Raw genomic sequence first — 7,998 nt, 5'->3', positions numbered from 1 at the left:
AGCCAAGGTGAAACATTAAATCAGTTTTCATACCATGGCCTGCCCGCCTCACGATCCTTCTTACGTTGATCTAACCTTTTCCGGAGTTCAGACATGGTGTCCTGGACTACTCCCGTATGGTCAGCAAAAGAACAACATTCTTCATTGAGAGCTACACATAACCCTCCTTCCTTTAAGAACAATAGATCTAATCCTCTTCTATTTTGCAGCACTACTTCTGATAAAGACTTTACTGAAGTGGCTAAATTTTGGATAGATTGTTCTATTTTTGCTAAATCCTCATCTACAGCCATCTGCAAACATTGTAATTCCTGACCTTTTACTAGGGAGGCTATGCCTGTACCTGCTCCAACTCCGCCCGCTATCAGCAGTGTAGCTAGGGTTACCACTGTAATTGGCTCTCGTTTTTGTCTATTCAGGTCTCCTTCAAAGTGGCGTAACACCTCCTCGGAGGTGTGATAGATCAGACGAGGAACAATAATCACCTGTACGCAAAACTGAGATTGATTAAACACGTTTAGGGATAGGCAAGGCGTTACTCCGATGTCTGAACAAACCCATTTCGCTCCTGGTGTCGGGATAGCCCATTTGTCATTTTGATTCTTGTGTTTCTCTATATTGGTGTTAGTGACTGTTCGGTTGCACAAAGGCTGATACTTTTCGGGCACTGTACCTATACATTTTCCTTGACCTGTTACTAATTGAATAGTAATTCCTTGCGTATGGTTCCTCTGGTCATTCCATGGGCATTCTCGTGGGTTTGAACCATTAGACCATCGAATCCTTCCTGGTTTTCCAATTGCCTCAAAATATGGTGGTCTAACATTATAACATAACCAGCATTCCTCAGTTAAATTTGGTTTGCTTTCATTGAGGGCACGATAAGAGGCTTGCATTAGATTCCATAAGGGGTCGTTGGATTCTGACAACTCTAGATCCCTGGATAAGGTGAATTCAGTCACAATGTCATTAGCTGTTTCCGAAAGGGAGTCTGGAGAAGGGGTTACGACAATTACGGGGGCAACCTTTTTTTTTTCAGAGGAAGTGGGTGGATTCAGGACCAGGTTTGGTCCTACTGGTAAGGGATCGTGTGGAAGCTTTTCCTTTATTACTTTAATAAAACCCCCTCGGTCTGGCCCTGGTTCTCTGATTCTAACTCCCCACATCTTTCCTACTAACCAACTATCATCTGTAGGACTTGATATATTTATTTCCAGATATTGACAGTTTGACGAGTATTGTCCCCCTAATATATGTCCATTGTAAGTATATGAAGGTGGGTTACAGCCTTGGGGTCCCCAACTAATTTTCAAATATTTATCATTATTAATTCCCCATTCTAGGGCCATTGTTTCACATCCCCAGTATGCGCAATAATAATGTCCAGGGTAATTACAGTATTCTTTCCCTGGATTAGAGGCAGGACAAAAATAAGTTGAACTTTTATTACCTTGCCATCCTTGTCTTTTGCATACAGGAGTGAATTGCCCGATTAGTTGACATGGAGTTACGTTGAATGTTGGGCTGCCAGGTCCTTGAAATTCACCAACGACTTGGCTTGTATCTAATTGATATAATTTCCAGCTCATTGGCTCATGAGGGTTTCCATCTGCTTGGGTTATTATCAATAACAGAACTAACGGCATAACAGGAAAAAGGGTGTCTGTCAATTTTGCCAATTTAAGTATATTTTTACCAGTCCTGGGGAAGTTCGGCCATTGTTGCTTTTGTGTCCCATTGTTCTGGTTCTTTTCTCCACAGTTTGTTCCTCCTCTGCCTTGCCCGTCGACTCGGTTGCTTCGAGCCACGGGGTGTACCATCTTCTCGGCAGCAAGGGGATTCTTCAGGAGAACAGCTGTTTCGGGCTTTCTGCCTGTTTACATAGGCTTCCCACTTTGCAGCTTTAACTAATGGGGCAAAGCAAAACACGGTTAGTACTTCCCTTCTGCACTTTATAGCCAAGATTTCAGCTATAAAGGAGACTGGTTCGTTGGAGTGGTAACAATAATATTGAGGGTTTATTCCTTTGGCAAAAATTTCCCACCACTCATGGGATTCTCGAATAATTTCTTGTTTAGACTCTAATTGTTTTAATTTCCACTCAGTGAGAGTTCTTTGGATTTTTCCAACACTGTGTGTAAACTCCTATCGGAGGGTATCTACATTCACAGTGTGTCCACCATTTATCCTGGCATACCTTACACCTGAAACAAGCAAATGGATAACAATTGCAGTTCAAATTATTACACCTAATTCGTATATCTAGAGTACATATATTATTTACATCAGCATATCTTCTATATTCAATATTGTGTGGTTGCATAAGTTTAGCAATTTCCTTCAACACACTTTGTACGCTTCCATATATAATAGATAAAAAAGAAATAATTATAGCAAATATAAACAGCAATACACACTTTATACCAAAAGGCAATGCGGCAAAATAATCAAATAAAGTCTCTATCATTACGTTATCTTTTCAGGGTTATCTTGGTGTCACCTGGAGTACTGATTACTTTCCAGTGGGGTCTCGTCACTGGGCCTTTAATGCGACTGGCATGAGTCCATCCACGCTCAGCAGTCCGGACAGCTGTTTCTTCCACTATTCGAGATGACCCATCTATGAAAAATATTTCTCCATGTTGTAATTCCTCTTCTTCTAGGTCTGGTCGAATTCGTGTTTGTTGTTCAATCGTTTGAAGACAATCATGTACTAACTCAGTACTTTCCCCTGGGTATAGAAATTCTGCAGGGTTAACCGCTCCGATAGTCCTTAGGGATAGTTTTGGAGATTCTATGAGTATTCCCTCATACTTTAGTAGTCGGCTATCTGTAAGCCATTTTTCTGCTTTTTGTTGAAGCACCCCCCTTATATTATGAGGCGCATATAGGACAACTTCTCCATTAAAGGTAATACGATTCGTTTCTTCAAGTAATAAGGCAGCAGCAACAATGATTTGTAAACAACTCGGCCAACCCCTGCTCACAGGGTCCAACAGCTTTGATAGGTATGCCACCGGTTTCTTTTGTCCGGCCCATTCCTGAGTTAATACTCCGAATGCTGTTCCTTCATGTATGTTAACGAATAAATGGAATGGCCGCTTTAAATCTGGGAGACTTAAAACCGGTGCTTGACTTAGCTCCCTTTTTGAGACTGGCAAACTGCTCTTGATCCTGAGGGGTCCACTTGGGTATTTTGTCTTTAGACAGTTGTTCATATAAGAATTTAACTTTAAAGCTGTAGTTCTCTATCCATTGCCTACAATACCCAAATAGCCCTAATGCCTGCCGAATTTGCCTCTTAGTGACAGGCATAGGTAATTCCAGAATTCCTTTAATGCGCTCTGGATCCAATATCTTCTTGCCGTTAAACAAATAATGCCCCAAATATTTCACTTTTTCCTCCACAAATTGTAACTTTTCTTGTGATACCCGTAGTCCCTTTTGTGCAAGAAAGTTTAGGAGTCGAATGCTTTCTTTTCTTACATCCTCCTTATTATTCCCTGCTATGAGCAGATCATCTACATACTGTAACAGCACGTTTCCCGTTTGTACTTGGTATTCTTTTAAGAGCTCTTCCAGGGCCTGTCCAAACAGATTAGGGGACTCAGTGAACCCTTGGGGGAGCACGGTCCATCTCAATTGCTGTTTACGGCCTGTCTCTATGTCTTCCCATTCAAAGGCAAAATAATCACGGCATTCTTCTGCCAGTGGACAGGCCCAAAAGGCATCCTTTAAATCAGCCACACTATACCAGGAGTTATGGGGTCCTAGCTTGCTTAGCAGTGTGTATGGATTTGCTACTACAGGGAACCGGGTGATAGTTCTTTTGTTTATTTCCCTTAAATCATGTACGAGCCGATATTTCCCATTTGGTTTCTTTACAGGCAGAATGGGGGTGTTAAAGGGTGACATACAAGGCTCTAAGATTCCTTGTGCTAACAATCGATCAATTTCTGGTTTTAATCCTCTCCGTCCTTCTAGGGATATGGGATATTGCCTTACCCTCACAGGTATGTGGGGTTCGGAAATTTGGATTTTAATCGGTGGGATTTCCAGTCTACTAATTGTGTTCGGAGAGTACCAGACATCGGGGTTAATTTGTTTTTGATCATCCACGGTCAAAGGATAAGCAGACACCGTTAGTTCTTGATTTTTTACTTTAATTTCTAATTGCAATTCAACAATTAAATCTCGTCCTAACAGATTAAATTCTGCTTCAGGGACGAGCAAGAGTTCACCCATTCCAAATTTATTTTCAGTTTCGAATACCACATTTTTGATTTTGCTTACTTTAAAGGGTTCTCCTTTTGCCCCAATTACTTGTACTTTTTCAGGGGAAACTTTACATCCCTCAGGTATTTGCCTAATAGTCGATTTCTCAGCCCCAGTGTCTACTAAAAAGGTGAACTCTTGTTTATGGGGACCTATTTTTAATTTTATCAAGGGCTCATGATGACTCCGGTCCCCTAAGATATAGAGCCCCTGACTCTCCTATTCCGTTTTCAATATTTCCTCATCCCTGATCCTTTCTCTGCAATTCTTCTTTATATGTCCCTTCTTTCCACAGTAAAAACAACATCTCTGTTCCTTCTTTACTACTACGTTCCCTTGTTTCGTTCCAGCAGACCTGTGTTCACCAGTCCGCCCTTTGCGATCCTCTCTGACCGCTGCTACCATCATTTTTACTTGTCGCTTGCTGCTCTCTTCTTCCCGCCTTACGTAGACTTTCTGAGCTTCCCTCAGTAATTCATCCAACCCTCTATTCTGCCAGTCTTCTAACTTTTCAATCTTCTTTCTGATATCTTCCCATGATTTTGCCACAAACTGAGTTTTGAGGAGCGCTTACCCTAAAGGGTCGTCTGGATTTACCCCAGAGTACAGCTGAAGGGCTTTCCTCAGTCGTTCCAGCCACTCAGTAGGGCTTTCATCTTTCTTTTGCATTTCATTAAATGCTTTATTGATATGCTGGCCACGGGGTACTGCTTCCCTAATCCCCTGAATTACTATAGTTCTCAGGTCCTGCATATGAGTTCTATGCGCCGGATCCTGATTATCCCAATTAGGTTTTTGAAGTGGCCATTTAATATCTGCTTGAGGTCCCTGGGCATGTTGAGCATCCCACAGTCTCATTCCTGCTCGTCTAATCATATCTCTTTCCTCGGTAGTAAATAATTGACCAAGGATAGATTACATCTCATCCCAAGTATAAAGGTTTGGTCCCAAAAATTGATTTAATCTTTCTGCCACTCCGAGTGGGTCCTCAATTAAGTTTCCCATCTCGGTTCTTTTAAAATCTCGTAGGTCAGCTGAGTTTAGGGGTACAGAAATATATCCGATCACAGGTTGAGGTCCCCCCATGGGTATTTCCCTTAGGGGGTACATCTGAGCTGCCCCTTTTTGACTTCTAGTTACGCGTCTAGGAGGAGGGGGAGACCCTTGTTCCGACTCTGGTGGGGGAGTGGGCGCTCTGGGGACCTCTGGAGGGGCTGCGGGAGCAGGAGGAGGAATGTAAGGAGGGGGGGTTAGAAGGGTTTCGTCTAACTCTTCCTTCTTTTTTCTTTGTTTAATTTTTATTTCATTCAGCGGGTAAAGTCTAGCTCCCGGTCTTTCTAGCCACACTTCCGCATATTGACTCTCCTCCGGGTTAAGGGGTTTTTTTATTATTAACCCAGAGGTTTAATTGCTGTCTTACCCAATCTTCTTCTGACCCATAGACTGGCCAAAAGACATTTTTAGAAATCTTCTTCCCTCCCCATATCTTAGTACAATATTCTATCATCTTCTGCTTATCTTTCCCTAGAGTTCCAGGGAAATATCTCCAACTGTCTAAGATATATGCCAGAGGGGTATTCTTAGGTACAGTGGGTACCCTTCCCATGGGAGTCGAAGGCTTGCGGCCCTTCGCCCCCATCTTCTGGAATATCCACAAACATACACTCACTCGCTCCCCTTGTTCCTGGCCCAGTCCCTCGCGGGAGATGGGAGACGCAGTACTTAAGAGTCCACACTCGCTTGGTTCAGTATATCGAACCTCTCACTCGTTATATTCCAGGAAACCCAATCCCGCCCGAACGGCAAACCCGCGAACAAATTCGCAATATACTTACGCGTCCTGCGTCTTCGTCCGGACTCCCGTGCACAGAATTTTATGGGATTTTACTGGTCCTTTTTTTGCTCAATATCCTAGAATTTAGGTTCATCGGTAAGGTTGGAGTAAGCTGTTGGTCGCGGGGCCGCGAAATGTCGCGGGGCGCCTCCCCGGAGGACCAAAGCCCACCGTTCCTTATCCGAGTCACGGCACCAGAAATTGTTATAAATTGAGACCACAACAGATCATAATCCAATTAAAATTTTATTAATTATAGCAAGTAGAATATGAGCAAAAACAGCGCTGGACGGCAGGGGAGTCTGCGCTCCACCAACTGCCGTACTGAGCAGTTCAAACAGTCCCTTTTTATACATCTTTACTTCCGTGTTCATGAAGTAGTGGAGGTACTCTGCGCATGCTTCAGTTGTTGTTAGGGGGTCGTTTTCTGCCTCCTGGTGGTCGTTGAGGCCGAAGTAAGAAGTCTTCCTCCTTTGTCCCATAGTTGACCCCTCACTCATATGTCCTTATATGGGGTTGTTTGTCCTGTTTCTGTCCGTTCCTGGACATCTGGCGGTTATCTTATCTTGCACAAGCGGTATCTGGTTTAGTTTGTGTAAGCGATTGCGGTTATCCTATCTTACACAAGCGGTGTCTAGTGGCTGTTTGCATAAGCGATTTCATATCTTTTGTTGCCTAACCTTTACATTGGGCTTAACATAAATCTTAATAAACAATACCCTAGTCCATAGTTTCTTACACGTAACACATCCTATCAAAGTCTTCACACTTGTGTCCCTGTGCTAATAATAAAAATCAATAGCAACTTGGTTCTGTAGCAACATATGATGGACAGAATCAACATCTGTTAATAAGCCAGAAAAAAAAAAGTATTTGTAGTATTACTTTGTTTAGCAAGCTAGCAGCCTAATTTACTAAGCAAGTTAAGAGCGTGTACTATTCTTACAGAAGAGATTAGAGAAGCAAAAATGTGTTATGCTGCATTCCAGAACTCAGCCTGAGAATTACAGTCTGCTGTGAGTTCTGCGTTACAATCATTTGACACATGTTGGGGTTGCGATTGTGAAAGTTGCCCATTTACAATTTTCATTGGCATTATCACAGCTAGTTGTTTTAAAAGCAACCCTTGAGCTTCCTGATGTTCGACTTGTTGCAAAATATTCTGAAGCCAATCAATCAAGTTAGTATTAAAGTTAGTGACTCTCTAGGACCCTGCAAGACTGTGGCAAGACTCCCACATCCTGACTGCCTTAATAGCCATCTCATTCATTTGCAAACAGTTGTCCCTGGGATACCTTGCCTGAATCACAGAATCGGCACAGTTAATTTCTCCAGCTAACTGCTCATAGTTAACGGCAATTCCCCGATTAAGGTTTTCAGTCAAGGCCACTACACATAGCTCACAAAAATCAGATAACCACATCATATACTGTATCAGTTAGTACCATACAAAGCAGTAACTTCCAATCATGCAGTGTGAGTGTATAAGGCTCTGCCATCACTTCAAGAAGGGACATAGCAAATGTATTATGAATCCTCCCTTCCCGCACTGCTTTGCTTAACCCTTTAACAGCCTCGTATTGCACAGGCTGCCACTCTGCAGGTTGATTTGTCTGACAAAATACTGAACATGCCCTAGTGACTCCCAAAACCCATCACTTAAGTGTTTCCCACTTGCATTCCTGCCACCAATCCCTCAGACCCCCTTTCACCCTCCCCAAAAACACAATCAATGCATCAGGAGAGACGAGGGGGTGGGGAAAAGGTCTAGCTCCTTTTCCAGATCTATAGGACCTGGATCAAAAGGTTTATCAGTGTCAATGGAATCATTGTCCGAGCTGTCCTGTTCCCGTGCTTGCTCCTGTGTTGTGAGGGTCGCTGCAATCAGT

At 42.8% G+C, this 7,998-nt stretch overlaps 1 long non-coding RNA gene across 1 annotated transcript; it reads right to left on the bottom strand.

Annotated features, from left to right (window-relative positions):
• Nucleotides 1–1,746: 1,746 nt before the first annotated feature.
• LOC119140775 lies at nt 1,747–6,160 on the bottom strand. Its single transcript, XR_005101707.1, has 3 exons — nt 6,111–6,160; nt 2,501–2,596; nt 1,747–1,907 (listed from the first exon to the last, which is right to left on the bottom strand). It is a non-coding gene; the product is annotated as an uncharacterized LOC119140775 (long non-coding RNA).
• Between the last annotated feature and the right edge of the window lie 1,838 nt (nt 6,161–7,998).

This window comes from Falco rusticolus, chromosome W (genome assembly GCF_015220075.1).
Source record: "Falco rusticolus isolate bFalRus1 chromosome W, bFalRus1.pri, whole genome shotgun sequence".
NCBI classification, from domain to species: domain Eukaryota; kingdom Metazoa; phylum Chordata; class Aves; order Falconiformes; family Falconidae; genus Falco; species Falco rusticolus.
This window is presented reverse-complemented; position numbering and strand designations above follow the sequence as displayed.